Raw genomic sequence first — 27,569 nt, 5'->3', positions numbered from 1 at the left:
TGTTTCTGGTTAATACAATTCTAGCATGAATAATAAACATTTATCATGATATAAGGAAATAAATAATAACTTTATTATTGCCTCTAGGGCATATTTCCTTCAAGATACCTAATCCATACACCAAATTTTGGCATTTGGTATCCTAAGAGGTCCTCTTTTGATCTTGTTGGCTACTCCGATTTGGACTATGCCGGAGACAAGGTTGATAGAAAATCCACTTCGGGTACTTGTCAATTCCTTGGTAGATCTCTTTTGTCTTGGTCTTCCAAGAAACAAAACTCGGTATCCTTATCCACCGCCGAAGCGGAATACATTGCCGCTGGTTCATGTTGCGCTCAATTACTTTGGATGACCCAAACTCTTAAAGATTATGTGATATATGTGAAACATGTTCCATTTCTATGTGACAATGGAAGTGCTATTAAGATTTCTCACAATCCCGTGCAACATTCTCGAACTAAGCATATTGAAGTTTGTCATCATTTCATTCGAGATCAGATTGCCAAAGGGGACATTAACCTTAAGCATGTTCGCACCGATAAGCAATTAGCGGATATATTCACTATACCACTTGATGAGAAAGTGTTTATAGGTTGAGAGGTGAATTGAACATCATTGATGCTTCAAACTTGGAGTAGGAACTCCATTTGATACATGCGGGGCATGAGCCTATGACTAATCCTTGATATTTCTCTTATGATGCTATTCATATGTCTTGGATATATTTGTACCTTGGATGTTATCTAACCCGTGTAGGTACTTGGTTGAATCTAAATCTATGAGATTGCAACTCACTCACATCTTGAGAAATCTCTACATCACCAAGTCTCTACACAATGGTGGTTGAAGACAAGGAAGCACGAAACCATTCAAACATATCCTTTGGCAAATTCTATGTTGAGTCTCATGATTGTCATTTTGGATACACAAATGCTCTTCCTCGCAAAGCTAACCCATGTAGGTAGATGAACTCAAACTCCAAGCGGTGCTCCCAACCCTTGATGAACTACATCAACCTTGAGCAACCCACACAAGTTCAACTACAACACCACCACCCAAGGTATGTTATTCCATCTTAGAGAAGCTTTACTCCAAGTCATGAGTCAAAGCAACTCGACAAGATGTGAATACATCAAGATGCTTAAACAAAAAATGGTAACCCCATTTTGAGCTTAAACGATGAGTATGACCTATGATCAAGTGCTCTCACTTGACTCCTAAGTCAACATACTCTAACATAGGTGACTTTGCCATCGACCATTTCTAGATGAAGTTCTCTAGTGTTTCTCCGTGCTTTTGCATTTGCATATTTGGTTCCCCTTTCACTTCATCTAGAACTTTTAGTTTCTTTTCTTTCCTTTTTGTTCTGCATTTTCTGCATCCAATTCATTGCAAATCTTTCACTTAATTCCTTGCATATCCTTGTGAGATCTTACTTGTCTAGTGAGCTGAGGTGACAAGTGGTTTCACTCTGATGAACTCGGTCACATCGGTTTGTTCTCTTCGGCCCAACCGAAATCTTTCGGTGAAACCGAAGCACACAACTCGGAGTCACCGATTCCATCACAGGAAAAACCAACTTGCCACTTATTCCTGATTTCTATTTGCTCCAGCTCCACTCAATGATTCTTGTCCTCTACCAGCATCATATTAGACATGCTGCTTTGCTCTGTGACTCGAGGACCAACCAATTTGTATCACATGTCCAGAAGAGCCCTTCTTGGAAATTGATGCCAAAGGGGGAGAGAGAGATCACATCAAAGCTTAATCCTTTCTATAGGGGGAGAAAGAGAGAATACTCAGGGGGAGAAAGTAGTATCATCAAAGACCCCAGATGCTTGGTATTCAAGAGGAGAGATGTCACATGTCTTTAAGAGGGGAAAGACATGTTTAGTTGCTTGCTTTAGCTCAAGTTTCGGTGTTTCCTTTTTTGTTGCTCTGATTTTTTGTTCCCTATCTTCTCCCAATATCCCATGCAGATTCAGGGGGAGCAAGACATCTAAGGGAAGGAAATCTCTGATTTTATTGCATATCTTTACCTTTGGGGACATGTCTATATCCAATGTGGTACTTAGTACTCACTCTACGTGTCATCCCAGTCTTGGTTCTCTTGTGGTTTCTCTTGCTTGCTCTGGTCAGTAGGTGTATCTGTGTTATTTAACCTTGTTTGTGCAGGTTCATCCCATCCTAAGCCAACTCAAGACCACAAGGTAAGTATATGCATCACAGTCATGTGAATGAGAAGTTCTTGCTGATGTACATACTGTTTGCAAGGACTCACGAGCATGAAGGTACATTTCTCACATTCACATCATTTGCTCTGATGCATATAGCCAAGATACATGTAACACATTGCTTACTCTGTCATGTTTACGCATTCACATGCTCCTATATTCAATATTCACATGATTGCATACATGTAGGGGGAGCCTATGCATGTTACATGTCTTTCCAAAGCTTTACTTGCTATTCTCTATACATTTATCTAAAGTTTTGATGTATGTTGTCATCAATTACCAAAAAGGGGGAGATTGAAAGCACAAGTGCTCCCTGGGTGGTTTTGGTAATTAATGTCAACATATCTCTTGTTGGACTAACACTTTTACCTAGTATGTTTCAGATAAGTTCAACAATGGAGTGGCATGGACTAGAGGATGTGGAACCCCTTCAAGATGCTAAGGACAAAGGATTGGCTCAAGCTTCAAGATCAAGACTCTACATTTTCTATTTTAGTGATCCAAGATCACATTGAGTCTATAGGAAAAGCCAATACTATCAAGAGGGGATGAGGTGTTGCTTAATGGCTTGCTTGCTCAAAGTGCTTAGTGATATGCTCCAAAACCCTCAACTACCTTCCCACATCCACATATGACCTAAACCAAAAGTCAAACTCGGCCCCACCGATTCTATCTATCCGGCGCCACCGAGTTTCAGATGTCATAACCACTGCCACAAACCCTAGCGAATCGGTTTCACCGATAGGGATCTCGGTCTCACCGAGATGGGATTGTAATCTCTCTGTGTATGTCCATTACCAAGATCGGTCTCACCGAGTTTGAGCAATCGGTACTACCAAGATTACAATGCAAACTCTCTGGTTAGCTTATTACCAAAATCGGTCCCACCGAGTTTGTGTAATCGGTCTCACCGAGTTTGCCTGACCAACTCTCTGGTTAGTTTATTACCAAAATCGGTCCCACCGAGTTTGTGTAATCGGTCACACCGAGATTACGTTATGCCCTACCCCTAACCATATCGGTCCTACCGAGTTGCGTCTCAGTCCCACCGAAAATCCTAACGGTCACTAGGTTTGCTGAATCGGTCCGACCGAGTTTAACCATTCGGTCCCATCGAGTTTGGCAAATTGTGTGTAACGGTTAGATTTTGTGTGGAGGCTATATATACCCCTCCACCCACTCTTCATTCGTTGAGAGAGCCATCAGAACATACCTACACTTTCAATACACATTTTCTGAGAGAGAACCACCTACACTTGTGTTGAGGTCAAGATATTCCATTCCAACCATATGAATCTTGATCTCTAGCCTTCCCAAGTTTCTTTCCACTCAAATCTTCTTTCCACCAAATCCAAATCCTGTGAGAGAGAGTTGAGTGTTGGGGAGACTATCATTTGAAGCACAAGAGCAAGGAGTTCATCATCAACACACCATCTGTTACTTCTTGGAGAGTGGTGTCTCCTAGATTGGCTAGGTGTCACTTGGGAGCCTCCAACAAGATTGTGGAGTTGAACCAAGGAGTTTGTAAGGGAAAGGATATTGCCTACTTCGTGAAGATCTACCGCTAGTGAGGCAAGTACTTCGTGGGCGGCGGCCGTGATGGAATAGACAAGGTTGCTTCTCCGTGGACCCTTCGTGGGTGGAGCCCTCCGTGGACTCGTGCAACCATTACCCTCCGTGGGTTGAAGTCTCCATCAACGTGGATGTACGGTAGCACCACCTATCGGAACCACGACAAAAACATCTGTGTCTCCAATTGTGTTTGAATACTCCAAACCCTTCTCTTTACATTCTTGCAAGTTGCATGCTTTACTTTCCGCTACTCATATACTCATTGCATGCTTGCTTGATATGTATTGTGTTTGTTAAACTTGTGCTTAAACTCCACTTAAACTTAAGAATATTAAAAACTGTAACTTTTGGCACTAAGTGTCTAATCACCCCCCTCTAGACACCTCTTCTCGATCCTTTCAAGAGGCCCTAGCAGCCTTCAAGCATAACATCCACGACGTGTGGCTTGCACGGCACCTAGGACAGGAAAAGCCGAAATCTATGGCACCCCTCACGACACTTATGACCCGCTTTTGCGCGGGAGAAGACAGCTGGCTAGCTCGCAGCAATAACATGACCAAGAGCCCTGATAATTCGGATACCAAGGACAGCAGTGGCAGGTCGCGCCGCAACAAGCAAAAGCGCCGCATTAACGGCGACAACGCTAAGGATACGGCAGTTAATGCCGGATTCAGAGGCTCTAAACCTGGTCAGCGAAAAAAGGCATTCAAAAGAAATACTCCGGGCCCGTCCAGTTTGGACCGAATACTCGACCGCTCATGCCAGATACATGGCACCCCCGAAAAACCAGCCAATCACACCAACAGGGATTGTTGGGTGTTCAAGCAGGCAGGCAAGTTAAATGCCGAAAGCAGAGACAGGGGGCTGCATAGTGATGACGAGGAGGAGCCCCGGCCTCCGAACAACAGTGGACAGAAAGGTTTTCCCCCACAAGTGCGGACGGTGAACATGATATACGCAACCCACGTCCCCAAGAAGGAGCGGAAGCGTGTGCTAAGGGACGTATACGCGATGGAGTCAGTCGCCCCAAAGTTCAACCCATGATCTTCCTGCCCGATCACTTTTGATCGAAGGGACCACCCCACTAGCATCCGTCATGGCGGATTCGCCGCATTGGTTCTGGACCCAATTATTAACGGATTTCACCTCACTAGAGTCCTTATGGACGGCGACAGCAGTCTGAACCTGCTTTACCAGGATACAGTGCGGAAAATGGGCATCGATCCCTCGAGGATTAAACCCACTAAAACAACCTTTAAAGGCATCATACCAGGTGTAGAGGCCAACTGTACAGGCTCAGTTACACTTGAAGTGGTCTTCGGATCTCCGGATAATTTCCGAAGCGAGGAGTTAATCTTCGACATAGTCCCGTTCCGCAGTGGCTATCACACACTGCTTGGGCAAACCGCATTTGCTAAGTTCAATGCGGTGCCGCACTACGCATACCTCAAGCTCAAGATGCCAGGCCCTTAAGGAGTCATCACGTTCAATGGAAACACCGAACGCTCTCTCCGAACGGAGGAGCATACGGCGGCTATCGCAGCGGAAGTACAAAGCAGCCTCTCAAGGCAATTCTCCAGTCCGGCCATTAAATGTCTGGATACCGTCAAGCGCGCCCGGAGTAACCTACAACAAGACCGCCTGGCACGTTCTGAGCAAGCGTAGCAATGCGGCCCCAACCCCAGCCCTCGCGAACCTGCGAAACCAGTGTTGCGCGTACATAACTACGCTCTGGAAATACCATGGGCACAGGGGGATGGGCACCATCACGGCACGCCCGAAACGCGGCTTAAACCGCACTAGGGGCTGCCAATTTCTTAATTTTCTCTTATTTTCAGGACTCCATTCTTCGGAAGGCTTGTCCGGCAGTACAATTGCCGCACAAACGATACAACCAGGGAAGCAGAAAGCTACGCCGCACTACGGAACTCTAAGGTGGTCTCTAGAACGAGCAGTATACCTGTTTCGCATAACATTCCGCGGCTCGTCCCTGGAAAGGACATATTTGATAGTCCCATCTTTTGCTTATCGCACTATTTGTATCGTCCTGCTTTGATCGCAGCCTTTTTAAATAAACAATGCATAGCTTCCGTCTATTATTGCATTACTCTTTTTTACGAATATATGTTCATTAATGACATATTGCACCCGTACACTTTGGTACGGCCAATACGCCAGGGGCTTAAGTACCCCACAATACGGTGTGAGAAGTCCAAACACTTTCACAAGTGCGGCACCCCGAACTTATAGCATTATATGCATCGGCTTCGAATCATGTCTTGGGTCAATATTTCGGTTTGCCCGGCTCCTATGTTTTGGTACCTTACGTTCCGTTATATCGGCTAAGGTAGCACTAGGAGAACTACTGCGATTGTCCCCCAGTTGAGCTGGGCTAAGCACCTCAGTAGAGAAAGCTAAAACTGACCGTCATGATGAGGTGATAGTTGGTCGATGTTCGAGAGGTTTTTGAGTCCCTAAAGACTTATACCGCTTAGAGCGAGGAGTCAGCTTTGTCCGGCCTAGGCGTGGATAGCGCCCCGAACTCGGTCTTCCGAACACTAGGGGCTTCGCCGAAATTTAAAATTATAGAATTCTATGGTTAAGTGAGAGTGTTCAAGAATTATAGTCTGATTGCCTTGTTCATTGTGTTGAGCGCCTCCCTCGAAGGACCCAAGAATGGGGAAAAGAGCGCTCATGTTTATCCCGAACACCCCAGCACTCGTGCCATGGGGGCAGAAGCCGACGACTCGCCATCTCTCAAATTTGATAAACGGCCACGCAGAAGGTAATATTTTAAATTCAAAAAGCATTGCTTAGTGCACATGAACAAGTTTTCAGCGCACAGGACAAAACGAGCGAGTTTACTGAAAAATTACATCCATGGAACATTCATCCGCCACAAGGCGGGCACCCTTATGAACGCCCTCATAATACATCTCAGGCTTGCGATGCTCCTTGCCCGGCGGTGGCCCGTCCTTCACAAGCTTCTCAGCATCCAGCTTGCCCCAGTGCACCTTCGCACGGGCAAGCGCCCTACGAGCACCCTCGATGCATACAGAGCGCTTGATGACTTCGAGCCTTGGACAGGCCTCCACCAGCCGCCTCACCAGCCCGAAGTAGCTCCCAGGCATGGCCTCTCCAGGCCACAGCCAGACTATGAGGCCCTTCATAGCCTGTTCGGCCACCTTATGGAGCTCGACCAGCTGTTTCAGCTGGTCGCTTAAGGGCACCGGATGTTCGGCCTCAGCATATTGAGACCAGAACACCTTCTCCGTCGAGCTTCCCTCCTCGACTCAGTAGAAGGTGGCGGCATCTGACACGCTACGGGGCAAGTCTGCGAATGCTCCTGGAGAGCTCCGGATTCGGGTAAGTAACAAGTAATTCACTTTTACGTGCTTGCTTTGCATAAAGAATGCCTTACCCGCCGATATCTTTTTTATTGCCTCAACCCCCTGGAGGGCCTTTTGGGCTTCGGCCTTGGCAGACTTGGCATCTTCAATGGCCGCCGCGAGCTCAGACTCTCGCGTCTTCGAGTCAAGCTCCAAACTCTCATGTTTTTTCATGAGAGCCTGGAGCTCTTGTCGCACCTCGCCAACCTGCATCTCATGCTTTTCCCGCTCGGTGCGCTCCGTGGCCGCCCTCTTTTCGGCCTTGGACAACGCTTGCTTAAGGGTCGCCACCTTAGTTGTGGCCCCTACAATAGCCGCGTTAATCCTATCACTTTTTGCAATTGCACCTTTCACATATTTCAATAAGGTATTTCTTACCTTCCTTCTCCTCGAGCTGCTGCTTGGCTAGGCCGAGCTCTTGCTCGGACCGCTCGAGGTTCTTCTTCAGCGTATCCACCTACGCAGTTAGTGCGGCGGAGGCCAGCAGCGAAGCCTGCATACGCATATTGACTTGATTATGTTAGACTCCTACAAATGTTATCAGATCCTCTATTCGGCTTTTCTTTCCGAACGCCGAACAGAGCATCAGGGGCTACTGTCTATGTGGTAATATTTTTACATATTCTTTACTTACCTCAAAGCCTGTTAGAAAGCTAGCACAGGCTTCAGTCAGTCTGCTCTTGGCGGACTGAACCTTCTGGATCACTGCACTCATAATAGTGCGGTGCTCCTCGTTGATGGAGGCGCCGTTAAGCGTCTCCAGCAAATTGTCCAGTGCCTCCGGTTGGACGGAGGTCACCGGCTCGATAGGCTTGCTCCTTTTGGAAGGAGGCTGCCTACCGGAGTCCGGAACCGTTGAAGGTTCCGGCGTGGTGTCCGGCTCAAGGCTGGACTTGGAGCCCTTGGGGGTTCTATCCCCTTTACGCCTGGAGTCCAGGAGGTTGCCTTGCGGCGCCTCCAGGACCACCTCCTCCTGGATTGGAACCTGTTGGGACGCCACCTCGGCGCCGTCCGTAGGGTGGGGGGAGGAAGCCGTCAGAAGAGAATTCACATCCGACAAATCCAGGGAGCCGCTCGACGACTCGTTGAGCCTGGCCTTGGGCGGACTGCACAATCATGTTCAACATAAGGAAAATCTGTGCAATGGGGGAATACTATGAATCACTCTGGTATCCGGATACTTACGATCTTGCCAAGGGCTTGGCCCTGTGCGGCCACTCCTCTTCGCCGTCGTCGGCGTTGGTGGAGTAGTCCGGAGGAGGGGTCTTCCCCCTCTTGGACCCTTCGGCCTCCCCAGTTGGGGCGGCCTTCCTTTTCTTCCCTCCCCCCGCTGGAGGGGGAGAGGTCTCTTCTTCCTCCTCCTCGTCTTCATGGGAGGAGTGCGCCTTGGAGTCGTCAGATGATGAATCTGACACCTCCTGGCGCCGGGCACTCTTTCGAGTCCCCATGGCCTTCTTCTTGGCCTTCTTCTCCGGCACCATGTAGGGTGCCGGAACCAGCAGCTTCGCCAAGCAAGCGTCCGCTGGGCCTTTGGGCAAAGGAGCCGGACAGTTGATCTGTCCGGACGTCTCCTGCCAATCCTGTTAAAGGTAAGGGAGCTTAGACCCAGCATGGAGTCAAACTATGAAAAACTAATACCCTGTAAAAGGTAAAAACAGCCTACCGCACGAGCGCGACGCTGCGTGCTGAATCCGCGATCCTCGGTAGCAGATGCGGGGGCCTTGGCGCCCTTGAAAAGAACCTTCCAGGCATCTTCGTACGTCGTGCCGAAGAGCCTGCTCAGAGTTCGGTGCTGCGCCGGGTCGAACTCCCATAGGTTGAAAGCCCGTCATTAACACAGGAGGATCCAGCGGATGAGCATAACCTAGACTACATTGACAAGTTTGAGCTTCTTGTCCACCAGGGTTTGGACGCATGTTCGGAGCCCGGTCAGCTCTCCTTTTTTACCCCACGATAGGCCCGTCTCTTTCGAGGAGGCGAGCCGCGTAGGGGGTCCGGATCGGAACTCGGGGGCTGCGACCCATTTAGGGTCACGCGGCTCGGTGATGTAAAACCACCCCGACTGCCACCCCTTTAGGGATTCCATGAAGGAGCCCTCGAACCATAGGACGTTGGGTATCTTGCCCACCATGGTGCCTCCGCACTCCGCTTGGGTGCCGCGCACCACCTTCGGCTTGACATTGAAAGTCTTGAGCCATAGACCGAAATGGGGGCGGATGCGAAAGAAAGCCTCACACACGACGATAAACGCCGAGATGTTGAGGACAAAGTTCGGGGCCAGATCGTGGAAATCCAGGCCATAGTAGAACATGAGCCCCCGGACAAATGGGTGGAGAGGGAAGCCCAGTCCGCGGAGGAAATGGGGGAGGAACACCACCCTCTCATGGGGCCTAGGGGTGGGGGTGAGCTGCCCCTCTTCGGGAAGCCGGTGCGCAATGTCGTTAGACAAGTATTCGGCCTTCCTTAGTCTTTTGATGTGTCCCTCCATGACGGAGGAGACCATCCACTTGCCTCCCGCTCTGGACATGGCTGGAGAAGGTTGAGGTGGGTGTGCGGACTTGGGCGCTGGAGCTCGAGTGCGCAGAAATGGATAGGCAAAGGAGGAAGAAGGCGTGGATGAAAAGGTGGATCCTTATCCCCTTATATGGGCGGACGCGACTATGCGCCCCCACCAGCCTGGTAAAACTTGCTTATCTCCCAAGCGCCATAGTCAATGGCGCGGTTGGGTTACCCACACTCGTATTGATGAGAATCCTGGAATAAGGGGACACGATCTCTGCTTTGACAAGACGTGTCAAGGAAACTGCCTCGCTAAATGCGCTGAGGTGGGACAGTAAAACGATTTGAATAAAGACTTGGCTGTAGTGTGATATCACGCTACGGAATACGTCAGCAGATTAGATTTGTGTAAATATTATTCTCTCTATGGCAATATGTGGAAACTTATTTTGCAGAGCCGGACACTACCTTTGTGTTCAGAATCTTCTATGAAGTACTTGGAGGAGGAACCCGCCTTGCAATGCCGAAGACAATCTGCGCGTCGGACTCGTCGTCATTGAAGCTTGGTTCAGGGGCTACTGAGGGAGTCCTGGATTAGGGGGTGTCCGGATAGCCGGACTATACCTTCGGCCGAACTCCAGGACTATGAAGATACAAGATTGAAGACTTCGTCCCGTGTCCGGAAGGGACTTTCCTTGGCATGGAAGGCAAGCTTGGCGATACGGATATGTAGATCTCCTACCATTGTAACCGACTCTGTGTAACCCTAGCCCTCTCCGGTGTCTATATAAACCGGAGGGTTTTAGTCCATAGGAGGAACAACAATCATACCATAGGCTAGCTTATAGGGTTTAGCCTCTCTGATCTCGTGGTAGATCTACTCTTGTACTACCCATATCATCAATATCAATCAAGCAGGACGTAGGGTTTTACCTCCATCAAGAGGGCCCGAACCTAGGTAAAACATCGTGTCCCCTGCCTCCTGTTACCATCCGGCCTAGACACACAGTTCGGGACCCCCTACCCGAGATCCGCCGGTTTTGACACCGACAGTGAGGCTGGGCCGCGTCCAACCATGATGATGGCGCAGGCCGTAACGACCGGAATCTTCGCCGGCGGCAAGTGGAGGTGGTGGTGGCATTCGGTGTTGGGGAACGTAGCAATAATTCAAAATTTTCCTATGTGTCACCAAGATCAATCTATGGAGTCATCTAGCAACGAGGGAGGAGTGGATCTACATACCCTTGTAGATCGCGCGCGAAAGCGTTCAAGAGAACGGGGTTGATGGAGTCGTACTCGTCGTGATCCAAATCACCGATGATCCTAGCGCCGAATGGACGGCACCTCCACGTTCAACACACGTACGGAGCAGCAACGTATCCTCCTTCTTGATCCAGCAAGGGGGGAGGAGAGGTTGATGGAGATCCAGCAGCACGACGGCGTGGTGGTGGAAGTAGCGGGATTCCAACAGGGCTTCGCCAAGCGCTGCGGGAGGAGGGAGATGTGTCATGGGAGGGAGAGGGAGGCGCCAGGGCTTAGGTATGGTTTCCCTCCCTTCCCCCACTATATATAGGGCCAAGGTAGAGGGGGGAGGCACAGACTTGGCCCTTCCTCCAAGGAAGGGTGCGGCCAAGGGGGGGAGGAGTCCATCCTCCCCAAGGCACCTCGGAGGTGCCTTCCCCCTTTAGGACTCTCCCCTCCTCTTGTCCCTTTGGCGCATGGGCCTCTAGGGGCTAGTGCCCTTGGCCCATGTAGGCCAAGGAGCAACCCCTACAGCCCATGTGGCCCCCGGGGGGTAGGTGGCCCCACCCGGTGGACCCCCGGGACCCTTCCGGTGGTCCCGGTACAATACCGGTGACCCCGAAACTTGTCCCGATGGCCGAAATAGAACTTCCTATATATAATTCTTTACCTCCGGACCATTCCGGAACTCCTCGTGACGTCTGGGATCTCATCCGGGACTCCGAACAACTTTCGGGTTACCGCATACTAATATCTCTATAACCCTAGCGTCACCGAACCTTAAGTGTGTAGACCCTACGGGTTCGGGAGACACGTAGACATGACCGAGACGACTCTCCGGCCAATAATCAACAGCGGGATCTGGATACCCATGTTGGTTCCCACATGTTCCACGATGATGTCATCAGATGAACCACGATGTCAAGGACTTAATCAATCCTGTATACAATTCCCTTTGTCTAGCGGTATGATACTTGCCCGAGATTCGATCGTCGGTATCCCGATACCTTGTTCAACCTCGTTACCGGCAAGTCTCTTTACTCATTTCGTAACACATCATCCCGTGATCAACTCCTTGATCACATTGTGCACATTATGATGATGTCCTACCGAGTGGGCCCAGAGATACCTCTCCGTTTACACGGAGTGACAAATCCCAGTCTCGATTCGTGCCAACCCAACAGACACTTTCGGAGATACCTGTAGTGTACCTTTATAGCCACCCAGTTACGTTGTGACGTTTGGCACACCCAAAGCACTCCTACAGTATCCGGGAGTTGCACAATCTCATGGTCTAAGGAAACGATACTTGACATTTTAGAAAAGCTTTAGCATACGAACTACATGATCTTTGTGCTAGGCTTAGGATTGGGTCTTGTCCATCACATCATTCTCCTAATGATGTGATCCCGTTATCAATGACATCCAATGTCCATGGTCAGGAAACCGTAACCATCTATTGATCAACGAGCTAGTCAACTAGAGGCTTACTAGGGACATGGTGTTGTCTATGGATCCACACATGTATCTGAGTTTCCTATCAATACAATTCTAGCATGGATAATAAACGATTATCATGAACAAGGAAATATAATAATAACTAATTTATTATTGCCTCTAGGGCATATTTCCAACAGTCTCCCACTTGCACTAGAGTCAATAATCCAGTTCACATCGATATGTGATTAACACTCAAGGTCACATCCCCATGTGACTAACACCCAAAGAGTTTACTAGAGTCAATAATCTAGTTCACATTACCATGTGATTAACACTCGATGAGTTCTGGGTTTGATCATGTTATGCTTGTGAGAGATGTTATAGTCAACGGGTCTAAATCTTTCAGATCCGTATGTACTTCGCAAATTTCTTATGTCATCTTGTAGATGCAACTACTACGCTACATTTGGAGCTATTCCAAATAACTGTTCTACTATACGAATCCAGTTTACTACTCAGAATAATCTGGATTAGTGTCAAAGTTTGCATTGGCGTAACCCTTTATGACGAACTCTTTTACCACCTCCATAATTGAGAAAATTCTTTAGTCCACTAGTTACTAAGGATAACTTTGACCGCTGTCTTGTGATCCATTCTTGGATCACTCTTGTACCCCTTGACTAACTCATGGCAAGGCACACTTCAGGTGTGGTACACATCATAGCATACTCTAGAGAGCCTATGATAAAAGCATAGGGGACGACCTTCGTCCTTCCTCTTTCTTCTGTCGTGGTCGAGCTTTAAGTCTTAACTTCATACCTTACAACTCAGGCAAGAACTCCTTCTTTGACTGATCCATCTTGAACACCTTCAAGATCATGTCAAGGTATGTGCTCATTTGAAAGTACCATTAAGCGTTTTGATCTATCCTTATAGATCTTGATGCTCAATGTTCAAGTAGCTTAATCCAGGCTTTCCATTGAAAAACACTTTCCAAATAACCCTATATGCTTTCCAGAAATTCTACGTCATTTCTGATCAACAATATGTCAACAACATATATTTATCAGAAATTCTATAGTGCTCCCACTCACTTCTTTGGAAATACAAGTTTCTCATAAACTTTGTATAAACCCAAAATCTTTGATCATCATCAAAGCATACATTCCAACTCCGAGATGCTTACTCCAGTCCCTAGAAGGATTGCTGGAGCTTTGCATACTTATTAGCATCTTTCAGGATTGACAAAACCTTCCGGTTGTATCACATACAACCTTTCCTCAAGAAAATCGTCGAGGAAACAATGTTTTGACATCCTATCTGCAAGATTTCATAAATAATGCAGTAATCGCTAATATAATTCCAACAGACTCTTAGCATCGCTACGAGTGAGAAAGTCTCATCGTAGTCAACTCCTTGAACTTGTCGGAAAACATCTTAACGACAAGTCGAGCTTTCTTAATGGTGATACTTACCATCATTGTCCGTCTTCCTTTTAAAATCCATATGTACCTAACAGCCTTACGACCATCAAGTAGTTCTTCCAAAGTCTACACTTTGTTTTCATACATGGATCCTCTCTCGGATTTTATGGCCTCGAGCCATTTATCGGAATCCGGGCCCACCATCGCTTCTCCATAGCTCGTAGGTTCATTGTTGTCTAGCAACATGACTTCCAAGACAGGATTACGTACCACTCTGAAGTAGTACGCATCCTTGTCATCCCACGAGGTTTGGTAGTGACTTGATCTGAAGTTTCATGATCACTATCATAAGCTTCCACTTCAATTGGTGTAGGTGCCACAGGAACAACTCCCTGTGCCCTGCCACACACTAGTTGAAGAGACGGTTCAATAACCTCATCAAGTCTCCACCATCCTCCCACTCAATTCTTTCGAGAGAAACTTTTCCTCGAGAAAGGACCCGATTCTAGAAACAATCCCTTATTGCTTTCGGATCTGAGACAGGAGGTATACCCAACTGTTTTGGGTGTCCTATGAAGATGCATTTATCCGCTTTGGGTTCGAGCTTATCAGCCTGAAACTTTTTCACATAAGCGTCGCAGCCCCAAACTTTTAAGAAATGACAGCTTAGGTTTCTCTAAACCATAGTTCATACGGTGTCATCTCATCGGAATTACGTGGTGCCCTATTTAAAGTGAATGTGGTTGTCTCTAATGCCTAACCCATAAACTATCGTGGTAATTCGATAAGAGACATCATGGTATGCATCATATCCAATAGGGTGCAGTTATGATGTTCGGACACACCATCACACTATGGTGTTCCAGGCTGTATTAGTTGTGAAACAATTTCCACAATGTCTTAATTCTGTGCCAAACTCGTAATTCAGATATTCATCTCTATGATCATATCATAGATATTTTATCCTCTTGTCACGACGATCTTTCAACTTCACCCTGAAATTACTTGAACCTTTCAATAATTCAGACTCGTGATTCATCAAGTAAATATACTCAACATCTACTCAAATCATCTGTGAAGTAAGAACATAACGATATCCACTACATGCCTCAGCACTCATTGGACTGCACACATCAAAATGTATTACTTCCAACAAGTTGCTTTCTAGTTCCATTTTACTGAAAATGAGGCTTTCAGTCATCTTGCCCATGTGGTATGATTTGCATGTCTCAAGTGATTCAAAATCAAGTGAGTCCAAACGGTCCATTTGCATGGAGTTTCTTCATGCATATACACCAATAGACATGGTTCGCATGTCTCAAACTTTTCAAAAATGAGTGAGCCCAAAGATCCATCAACATGGAGCTTCTTCATGCGTTTTATACCGATATGACTTACGTGGCAGTGCCACAAGTAGGTGGTACTATCATTACTATCTATATCTTTTGGCATGAACATGTGTATCACTACGATCGAGATTCAATAAACCATTCATTTCAGGTGTAAGACCATTGAAGGTATTATTCAAATAAACAGAGTAACCATTATTCTCCTTAAATGAATAACCGTATTGCGATAGTCATAATCCAATCATGTCTATGCTCAACGCAAACACCAATCTCGATGGTAGAGGGAGCGTGCGATGCTTGATCATATCAACATTGGAAACACTTCCAACACATATCGTCAGCTCACCTTTAGCTAGTCTCCGTTTATTCCGTAGCTTTTATTTCGAGTTACTAACACTTAGCAACCGAACCAGTATCTAATACCCTGGTGCTACTAGGAGTACTAGTAAAGTACACATTAACACAATGTATATCCAATATACTTCTATCGACTTGCCAGCCTTCTCATCTACCAAGTATCTAGGGTAATTCTGCTCCAGTGGCTGTTCCCTTATTACAGAAGCACTTAGTCTCGGGTTTGGGTTCAACCTTGGGTTTCTTCACTAGAGCAGCAGCTGATTTGCCGTTTCATGAAGTTTCCCTTCTTGCCCTTGCCCTTCTTGAAACTAGTGGTTTCACCAACCATCAACAATTGATGCTCCTTCTTGATTTCTACTTTTGTGGTGTCAAACATCGCGAATATCTCAAGGATCATCATATATGTCCCTGATATATTATAGTTCATCACGAAGCTCTAGCAGCTTGGTGGTAATGACTTCGGAGAAACATCACTATCTCATCTGGAAGATCAACTCCCACTCGATTCAAATGATTGTTGTACTCAGACAATCTGAGCACAAGCTCAACAATTGAGCTTTTCTCCCTTAGTTTGCAGGCTAAGAAAATTGTCGGGGGTCTTATACCTCTTGATGTGGGCACGAGCCTGAAATCCCAATTTCAGCCCTCAAAACATCTCATATGTTCCGCGACGTTTCAAAACGTCTTTGGTGCCTCAACTCTAAACCGTTTAACTGAACTATCACGTAGTTATCAAAATGTGTATGTCAGATGTTCGCAACATCCACAGACAACGTTCGAGGTTCAGCACACTGAGCGGTGCATTAAGGACATAAGCCTTCTATGAAGCAATGAGGACAATCCTCAGTTTATGGACCTAGTCCGCATAATTGCTACTACCAACTTTCAACTAAATTTTCTCTAGGAACATATCTAAATAGTAGAACTAAAACGCGAGCTACGACATAATTTGCGAAGATCTTTTGACTACGTTCAGGATAATTAAGTTCATCTTATGAACTCCCACTCAGATAGACATCCCTCTAGTCACCTAAGTGATTACATGATCCGAGTCAACTAGGCCATGTCCGATCATCACGTGAGACGGACTAGTCAACATCGGTGAACATCTTCATGTTGATCGTATCTACCATACGACTCATGCTCGACCTTTCGGTCTCTTGTGTTCCGAGGCCATGTCTGTACACATGCTAGTCTCATCAAGTCAACCTAAGTGTTTCGCGTGTGTAAATCTGTCTTACACCCGTTGTATGTGAACGTAAGAATCTATCACACCCGATCATCACGTGGTGCTTCGAAACGACGAACTTTCGCAACGGTGCACAGTTAGGGGGAACACTTTCTTGAAATTTTAATGAGGGATCATCTTATTTACTACCGTCGTTCTAAGCAAATAAGATGTATAAACATGATAAACATCACATGCAATCAAATAGTGACATGATATGGCCAATATCATATTGCTCCTTTTGATCTCCATCTTCGGGGCTCCATGATCATCATCGTCACCGGCATGACACCATGATCTCCATCATCATGATCTCCATCATCGTGTCTCCATGAAGTTGTCTCGCCAACTATTACTTCTACTACTACAGCTAACGGTTAGCAATAAAGTAAAGTAATTACATGACGTTTATGTTGACACGCAGGTCATAAATAAATTAAGACAACTCCTATGGCTCCTGCCGGTTGTCATACTCATCGACATGCAAGTCGTGATTCCTATTACAAGAACATGATCAATCTCATACATCACATATATCATTCATCACATCCTTTTGGCCATATCACATCACATAGCATACCCTGCAAAAACAAGTTAGACGTCCTCTAATTGTTGTTTGCATGTTTTACGTGGCTGCTATGGGTTTCTAGCAAGAACGTTTCTTACCTACGCAAAAACCACAACGTGATATGCCAATTGCTATTTACCCTTCATAAGGACCCTTTTCATCGAATCCGATCCGACTAAAGTGGGAGAGACAGACACCCGCTAGCCACCTTATGCAACTAGTGCATGTTCAGTCGGTGGAACCAGTCTCACGTAAGAGTACGTGTAAGGTCGGTCCGGGCCGCTTCATCCCACAATGCCGCCGAATCAAGATTGACTAGTAACGGTAAGCATATTGAACAAAATCAACGCCCACAACTACTTTGTGTTCTACTCGTGCATAGAAACTACGCATAGACCTAGCTCATGATGCCACTGTTGGGGAACGTAGCAATAATTCAAAATTTTCCTACGTGTCACCAAGATCAATCTATGGAGTCATCTAGCAACGAGGGAGGAGTGGATCTACATACCCTTGTAGATCACGCGCGGAAGCGTTCAAGAGAACGGGGTTGATGGAGTCGTACTCGTCGTGATCCAAATCACCGATGATCCTAGCACCGAACGGACGGCACCTCCGCGTTCAACACATGTACGGAGCAGCAACGTCTCCTCCTTCTTGATCCAGCAAGGGGGGAGGAGAGGTTGATGGAGATCCAGCAGCACGATGGCGTGGTGGTGGAAGTAGCGGGATTCCAACAGGGCTTCGCCAAGCGCTGCAGGAGGAGGGAGATGTGTCATGGGAGGGAGAGGGAGGCGCCAGGGCTGAGGTATGGTTGCCCTCCCTTCCCCCACTATATATAGGGCCAAGGGAGAGGGGGAGGCGCAGCCTTGGCCCTTCCTCCAAGGAAGGGTGCGGCCAAGGGGGGGAGGAGTCCATCCTCCCCAAGGCACCTCGGAGGTGCCTTCCCCCTTTAGGACTCTCCCCTCCTCTTGTCCCTTTGGCGCATGGGCCTCTAGGGGCTGGTGCCCTTGGCCCATGTAGGCCAAGGTGCAACCCCTACAGCCCATGTGGCCCCCGGGGGCAGGTGGCCCCACCCGGTGGACCCCCGGGACCCTTTCGGTGGTCCCGGTACAATACCGGTGACCCCGAAACTTGTCCCGATGGCAGAAATAGCACTTCCTATATATAATTCTTCACCTCCGGACCATTACGGAACTCCTCATGACGTCCGGGATCTCATCCGGGACTCCGAACAACTTTCGGGTAACCGCATACTAATATCTCTATAACCCTAGCATCACCGAACCTTAAGTGTGTAGACCCTATGGGTTCAGGAGACACGTAGACATGACTGAGACGACTCTCCGGCCAATAACCAACAGCGGGATCTGGATACCCATGTTGGTTCCCACATGTTCCACGATGATCTCATCGGATGAACCACGATGTCAAGGACTTAATCAATCCCGTATACAATTCCCTTTGTCTAGCGGTGCGATACTTGCCCGAGATTCGATCGTCGGTATCCCGATACCTTGTTCAATCTTGTTACCAGCAAGTCTCTTTACTCGTTTCGTAACACATCATCCCGTGATCAACTCCTTGATCACATTGTGCACATTATGATGATGTCCTACCGAGTGGGCCCAGAGATACCTCTCCGTTTACACGGAGTGACAAATCCCAGTCTCGATTTGTGACAACCCAACAGACACTTTCGGAGATACCTGTAGTGTGCCTTTATAGCCACCCAGTTACGTTGTGATGTTTGGCACACCCAAAGCACTCCTACGGTATCTGGGAGTTGCACAATCTCATGGTCTAAGGAAATGATACTTGACATTTAGAAAAGCTTTAGCATACGAACTACATGATCTTTGTGCTAGGCTTAGGATTGGGTCTTGTCCATCACATCATTCTCCTAATGATGTGATCCCATTATCAATGACATCCAATGTGCATGGTCAGGAAACCATAACCATCTATTGATCAATGAGCTAGTCGACTAGAGGCTTACTAGGGACATGGTGTTGTCTATGTATCCACACATGTATCTGAGTTTCCTATCAATACAATTCTAGCATGGATAATAAACGATTATCATGAACAAGGAAATATAATAATAACTAATTTACTATTGCCTCTAGGGCATATTTCCAACATTCGGGACATCTTCGGGATCGCGCTACGAAGGACCAAACCGTGCACGACAACTTGCGTTTGAACCGCGGAAGCGTTCCGCGTCGACTGGTGGTGGTGCCGGACCAAAAGGTCATCGGAAACGGGACCGATGACGAGCTATGGCGGCCGTGCATACGAGACCTCGACGGAGGCTATGCTAGGAGGCACGGGGAGGCTCGCGCGCATGCGCGTTGGGCTCCTGGGAACCTCATGAGCTCGACTACGAGCTCGGACGCGAGCTACGGCAACGGCGGGCACTGCGACGAGCTTCACCATGGCGGCGGGGTAGCACCAATGGCGACGGCAACTAGGGGGGCGAGATAGACGGCGCTAGCATAGGGGAAAGGTCGGGGAGCTTACGTAGGAGCACACGGTGGCTCGTTGGAAGGTTAGGAGCAGCAGGGTGCCGGAATCGCAGAGGAACGCCGGTGGTTGCCGAGGAAGAAGAAGCTGGCGTTAGAGTCGAAGCAAGGGCGCCGAGCTCGAGGGGCTGGTCGTGGGCGAAGGAGAGGTCAACGACGCAGCCCTTGGCGCGGTCCTAGGTGAAGGGGACGGCGGAGAGCGCGTAGACGGTGCCGGCCATGGCGACTGCGGTGGTGGCCGTGGCGGATCTGGGCAAGGAGGATCTGGTGGGAAGAGGGAGAGGCGGAGTGGGCGTCAGTGGAGAGCAGGGGAGTGAGTGGGGCGCAGGGGAGAGGACCGAGGGGAGGGGTCGACCTTATCCTCCTCGTCGACGACGAGGTGGTTCGGCGGCGACGCGCGGGTGCGTGCCCTCGGTCGGTTGAATAGGGGGAGGGGAGAGCGACAGGGGAGGGGGAGTGGGCCGACCTGTTGGGATGGGCCGAAGCCCAAGGGGAGGCCAGGGGCTTTCTCTCTCTCCCATCTGCTTTCCTTTTTCTTTTTCTTTTTTTATTTTCAGCAGCTTTTGCATTTTCCTTTTAGCCAAAAAAAATGACCTTGCAAAATTATGCCACTGGCCAAAACAAATTCATAGAATTATTGTGCACTGCCACAAAAGGTTGGGAGGCTTTTGGAATAGTTGCCAATTTTCTAAATTAAAAAGGGCATTTATTTTAAAGCTTTTCTGTTTTAGCTATTTTTAGGCCACATAGGCATTTTGCAAAAATGTTGGATCACCACCAATATTACCAGGAGAATATTTTACACATGATGAACATTTTAGTTTTCATGTTTGAGCATTTTGAATTTCACACATAATTTTGAAGTTGAAATCAACTGGAATTTGAAAAGGAATATTGATCAAAGTGACTAAGCACTGTTATAGCAAAATGATTAGCTTGATCTCTGGGATTACTGTAGCATCATTACACTGGGGTGTTACAACTCTCCTCCTCTAAAAGAAATTCTTGTCCCGAGAATTAAGAGGTAGAAGGGAACAGATCGGGGTATTCAGCATGGAGGTTATCCTCGCGTTCCCAAGTGGCTTCATCTTTAGAATGATTTGACCATTGCACCTTGAGGAACCTGGTAACCTTCTGGCGTGTTCGACGTTCAGCTTCTTCAAGAATGCAGATCGGATGCTCTTTGTATGTGAGATCATCTTGCACTTCAATCAGCTCCGGGTCCACTTCATGTTCTGGATCCTTGAAGCATCGACGAAGTTGCGATACATGGAAGACGTCATGAACGTGAGAGAACTGAGGTGGCAACTCCAGTTGATAAGCCACCAGTCCACGACGGGAGAGAATGTGGAAAGGACCAATGTAGCGCGGAGCTAGCTTGCCCTTGACTCTGAACCGATGAGTGCCTCTCAAAGGAGTGACACGCAAATAAGCTTGTTCACCAGATTGATAAGTTGAACCCAGTGTTTACGATCATAATTGCTCTTCTGGCGGGACTGGGCCGCCTTGAGATTATCCCGGACAATGCGAACCTGCTCTTCAGCTTGTTGAATAATGTCTCGACCAATGAGCGTCCGTTCCCTAGTTTCTGACCAATTCAGAGGGGTTCGGCACTTGCGTCCATAAAGCACTTCAAAGGGTGCCATTTTCAAGTTGGCTTGATAACTATTGTTATAAGAGAACTCCGCACAAGGGAGAGATTCTTCCCACTTCTTGCCGAAAGAAATAACACAAGCCCGAAGCATGTCTTCAAGAATTTGATTGACTCACTCGACTTTGCCTTGGGATCGGGGATGTTAAGCAGTGCTCCAGGTAACATGAGTCCCCATTGCCTCTTGGAAACTATCCCAGAACTTCGAAGTGAATACTGCCACGGTCTGAACTGATCTCCTTCAGGATGCCGTGGAGTGACACAATTCGGGAGATATACAAGTTTGCTAATTGACTAGCAGTGATAGTCTCCTTGACTGGCAGAAAGTGAGCGACCTTCGAGAATTGGTCGATGACGACAAAGATAGCATCGTTACCTTTCTGAGACTTGGGAAGGCCAGTGACAAAGTCCATCTGAATCTTATCCCATTTCCATTCAGGAATAGGGAGAGGTTGTAGAAGTCCAGCTGGTTTTTGATGTTTTGCTTTGACGCGACAACAAACGTCACATTCTTCGATATATCGAGCAATATCTTGCTTCATCTTGGACCACCAATACTTCTGACGAATATCTAAGTACATCTTGGTACTTCCCGGATGAATAGAGAGAGGGGTGTCATGCGCTTCTTTCATCACCTTCTCTGTCATAAGCTCGAACCGGGGTACGACAATGCGATCTCTGAAGTATAAGGTTCCATCTTCACCAAGTGAGAAATCTCTGGATTTCTCTAAGGCAAGATCCTTTTTCATCAAATCAACGTGAGCATCTTTGGCTTGAGCAGACTTAATTGCTTTCAGAAGAGTTGGTTCCAGGACAAGGTTATTCAGAGAACCCTGTGGAACTAGTTGAAGGTTCAGCTTGCATAGCTCTTCATAAAGGCGGGGTTGAGCTTTGTAGACCATGTGATTATTGCAATAAGACTTACAGCTCAAGGCATCGGCCATTACATTAGCCTTGCCAGGGGTATAGGATATATCGCAGTTGTAGTCAATAATAGCTTCAATCCACCGCTGCTGACGGAGGTTCAGATCTGGCTGAGTAAATAGGTACTTCAGACTTTGATGATCAGTGAAGATCTCACAACGATTACCGAGAAGGTACTGTCAGCTTCAGTGCAAAGATAACCGCAGCATGCTCGAGGTCATGAACTGGGTAGTTCTCTTTGTGAGGACATACTTGACGGGAGGCATAAGCAACCACCCTGCGCTCATGCATTAGGACACAACCTAATCCTTGACGTGAAGCGTCGCAATAGATGACAAAGTCCTTGTGAGAATCAGGGGGAGCAAGCACTAGGGCAGACGTCAGCTTGTCCTTGAGTGCCTGGAAACTTTGCTGACATTTGTCTGTCCAATCAAACTTAACGCCTTTGTGTAGCAGATTGGTTAGTGGCTTGGCGATCTTGGAGAAGTTCTCGACAAAGCGGCGACAATAGCTGGCTAGTCCGAGAATGCTTCTGACTTGCTTGACAGCCTTCAGAGGGGTCCAGTCAAGAATAGCCTGAACTCCTCTGGCTTGAAGGCAATACCATCTTTGAAGATGACATGACCAAGGTAGGTGACTTCGGGTAACCAAAATTCGCACTTGGAATACTTGGCATAAAGTTGATGTTCTCGAAGATTCTCTAGAACAAGTCGGAGATGTTCAGCATGTTCTTCTTTGTTCTTCGAATATACCAGGATATCATCCAGGTAGACTACGATGAACTTGTCGAGGTAATCCATGAATATGTAATTCATCAGATGAGAGAATGTGGCTGGAGCATTGGTTAAGCCAAAAGACATGACAGTGTACTCGTAAGAACCATAACGAGTGACGAATGCGGTCTTTGGAATATTCTCTTCACGAACATGGATCTGGTGGTAACCCAACCTCAAGTCGAGTTTAGAGAATATTGATGAACCAGCAAGTTGATCATACAGATCATTGATCCGAGGAAGGGGATATTTGTTCTGAATTGTAGCTTGGTTGATAGGACGGCAGTCTTGGACCAAACGATTCTTTCCATCCTTCTTCTTTACAAAGAGAGAAGGTGCTCCCCAAGCCGAGGAACTTGGATGAATGAAACCACTGCGGAGAGATTTGTCGATTTCCTCCTTAAGTTCAAGGAGTTCATGAGGCGGCATCTTGTAGGGTCGTTTGGCAATAGGAACGGTGCCTGGTTTCAAATCGATGACGAACTCGACAGCCCGGGCAGGGGGTATTCCTGGAAGTTCTTTTGGAAAGACATCTAGGAAGTCGCGAACAACTGGAATCTTTTCGATTCCCTCAAGAGGTGTTGCGTTCAACGCATTCAAAGCATAAAGTCGTGCTTCAGCGTTTAGAACAAGTTGAGCATGGTAGCTTACTATCTCCTCGGAAGGATGTAGGAGATGAACGACTTTGGTGGCACAAACGATGGAGGTAGTATGTGCTTTCAACCATTCCATTCCCAAAATGAGGTCAATGTTGGAAGACTCCAGAATATTGGGAGAAACATGAAATTCCAACCCTTCAATTTCAACGGGGACGTCCCGACCAATCATGGTAGTTTGACACTGACCCGCAGGGGTGCGTACCACTATCTGAGTGTTCATGGGCTCGCATCGGACGTCGTGTGCGTAAGAAAAATTTTCTGACATGAATGAATGTGATGCTCCTGAATTGAATAAAACAGAAGCCGGTACTGAATTTACGAGAAGAGTACCCATCACAGTAGCAGGCTGGTCTTGAGCTTCATTCAGATCAACATGATTAGCCTGACCACGACCATAAGGTCTGGCATTGTTGTTGTGGGGCTGGTTGTTACGACCTATTGAGGGCAAAGCCAGTTGGTTCCTTTCTGATTGCACTCTTTGGCAAGGTGACCTAGACGGCCACATCTGAAACACAGACCATCATTCACTACAAAAAAATACACTTCCGTGATGATATGTGTTTGTCACAGTAGGTCGCGTTTTTGTCATGCATGTACATCCATGACAAATTTATGACCGAATCAAGATAGTCATACCTGTGCTGTCGTAGAAGTGTTCCATGACATTACCAAAATTATCATCATGGAAGTGTCCACTTCCATGACGATAAATCACGCGTCACAGAAGTGCTTTCATCAAGGGTGACCGACACGTGGCATCCACCGTAACGGAACGTCGTTAAGCTATCGGGTCGGGTTTTGGATCCGATAACCCGTTAACAGCCCTGACCAATGGGGATTTTCCACGTGTAAAATCATCATTGGCTAGAGGAAACACGTGTCGGCTCATCGTCGGGACAGATGTCATCCACTCACTGGACAGAAGGCCCTATGATACGTCGACACGTGGCACGGCCCAACAAGTTTAAATGGGCCGGCCCAACTAAAGGCCCACAAGATTTTGTGGACCATAATGGGCCGGCCCAGCTAAAGGCCCACGAGATTTTGTGGACCATAATGGGCTGGCCCAGCTAAAGGCCCACAAGATTTTGTGGGCCATAATGGGCCGGCCCAGGTAAAGGCCCACAAGATTTTTGTGTGCCGTAATGGGCCTGCCCAGGTAAAGGCCCACAAGATTCTTGCGGATCATTATGGGCCGGCCCAGCTAAAGGCCCACGAGATTTTTCCGACATTAATGGGCCTGCCCAGCTGTAGGCCCACAAGATTTTGAGGACCCTAGTAGGCCGGCCCATTAACTGCCTGCCATGTTTTGGGCCAAATGTCGGTCCATATTTGATCCGGTCCATTAATGGCCTGCCACGCTCCGGGCCTAATAGTGGCCCATATGAGATCCGGCCCGTTAAAGGCCTACCATGTTCTGGGCCAAATTACGGCCCAGATCAGGTCCGGCCCTTTAAGAGGCTTTGGGCTAAATTATGGCCCATATCAGATTCGGTCCGTCAACTGGACACTATGCTTTTGGGCCCACTTGCTAAAGGCCCACTTAGTAATTCGGCCTGATATTAGTTTTGCCATGTTAAGGGCCCGTTTAACATTTCGGCCCTATATTAATTTCGGCCTGTTAAAAGCCCGTCATATAGTTGGGCCTAACTACGACCCGGTTTGCATCCGGCCTGCTCACAGCCGATATCTGATTGGGCCAAACAAGGACCGAGACAATTTTTTGGCCAATTAAAAGCTCGTGATTTGATTCACACATTCATGGGCTGGGGTTCATTTCGGGCTGCTGCTGGCCCGTGAGCTGTTCGGCACGTTTCAGGCCCAACCTACATCGTGATTGCATGACGACCCGATTATGTACCGTAATTTTACAGTTTGGCCGGTTTACTGCGAAGACAGGATATATAAAGTAAAATAACTGCAGCATCGTGAATAAGAAAAATCCTAGTGTTGACACCAGATTTTGGCATGGTCACGAATCCGGATTCATATGCAAAAGTTAGAGGCAACACTTCGCGGGCCAGCCCTGAGTGAGAAAGTATTCGGCCTTTGCTGACTGAATGAAACCTTGCCGGGGTAAAACCTTACCGGCGGAGAAGCTTGCCGGCGTGGAAAGCTTGCCGGCGGAGAAGCTTGTCGGTGTGGAATCTTGCCGAGAAAGACCTTGCCGGGGAGGAAAGATTGCCGGAGGAAAAGCTTGCCAGGCGAAGACCTTGCCGGGGGAAAAGCTTGCTGGGCGAAGACCTTGCCGGGGCTGAAAAGCTTGCCGGGAAAAGGCTTGCTCGGGTGGAAACTGTCAAGGCCAATCCAACCAGAAGCTGAAGATGGGCTCAAATGATTATCTAGATGAACCTCGAATGGAAAAATGATCTACACGAGTTGTCTTCTTCTCGTTGAAACGATTGATTTTGATATAACAATCGTTCAAATCCGAGTTCGTATGCAAAAGTTAAAGCAATCGGAGTGCAGCCCTGTCACGAGGCGAGATGTGGCGCGCCCCACCAGACACATGTCTGATGGGTAGCACGAGGAAATAGCCTGTGTTGCGAGACCGATCTGACCCTCAAGATGATCTCTGATCAAAAAACCTTCAACATGAAAGTTGTTCGTCTCGTCGAAACGGTCAAGATTTCTTTTGGGCTTGTTTTCATCCGAGATCGTTTACCACCGCAAAAAAGACCCGCAAGGTGCAGCCAGTTTAAACCGAACAGTTTTGGAAAGTTCGGATAAACCAGTCCGAATTGGACTAGGGTTTTGGACGTGAATTGATGTAATTTTCTTGTAAGGAAAGCCTAGATAATTTCTTTGCTTGTATGGGAAGTCCGGCCGCCTCTTATATATGTTGGGGGTGACGGCCGATTGAACAACACACAATCGAACAAATCAATATACTACTTTTTCATCTACGTTTTATCTCTCCATCGTTTTTCTCTCTCGTTCTTCGCTGTTCTTCGTGTTTGAGAGCTGCGAATCCCGAGGCTCTAGGGGCGAGCGAATCGACCTAGGGCAGCCCATAGCTGCCGCAATCCCTGACGGGGTCCCTCCCGGGTGCGCGGGGTTTCGGGTCTGCAAAAGCGCCCGCCGACTGTCTTGCGTATCACGTTGTTGGTCGGGTCTCCTTCGACATGAGCTGCGGTGCATCACCCCCGGCGTCGAGGGTACACGTGACGTGTTCGTGTGTCAACACACTTTTTGGCAACTCCGCTGGGGAACGAAGATCAATCGTCATCATCCACCATGTCTGATATTCCCAAGCCATCTGAGGTAGACGCCGATAACATCATTAAGCCCAGTCTTGATGAGATATCGGCCGATCATCGCCAAGTTTATGAGGAGTACAAGAAGGCGCGTGAGGAGAAGGACTTGCAGGAGTTCCTTGCAAAATTCAAGAAGGATCGCCAAGGCAACATCACTCCGATTGAAGAAATCAAGTTCCCTCCTCTTCAAGCCGAGCAGGTTAAACCCTTTATAAGTATTGCCTTTTCTCCTGAGCAGTGGGCTGAGATTGAAAGTTGTATTGCTGATGGTAACAATCTAGTCTACCAAACTATCATAGAAAATACTAATGCTCAGAAGAATACATCTCAATCGGCTAGTGGTAATGATGGTATAGCTGCTAGTATGCAAAACCCTAATCTAGCTTTACATATTGCATTGGCGCCTCCCGTGCCGATGGCTTATTATCCTACCCAAACAAATCAGATTGTGACTGCACCCATCAATCCTATTATG

This window comes from Triticum aestivum, chromosome 4A (genome assembly GCF_018294505.1).
Source record: "Triticum aestivum cultivar Chinese Spring chromosome 4A, IWGSC CS RefSeq v2.1, whole genome shotgun sequence".
NCBI lineage: Eukaryota > Viridiplantae > Streptophyta > Magnoliopsida > Poales > Poaceae > Triticum > Triticum aestivum.
Note: the sequence above shows the minus strand (reverse complement) of the source record.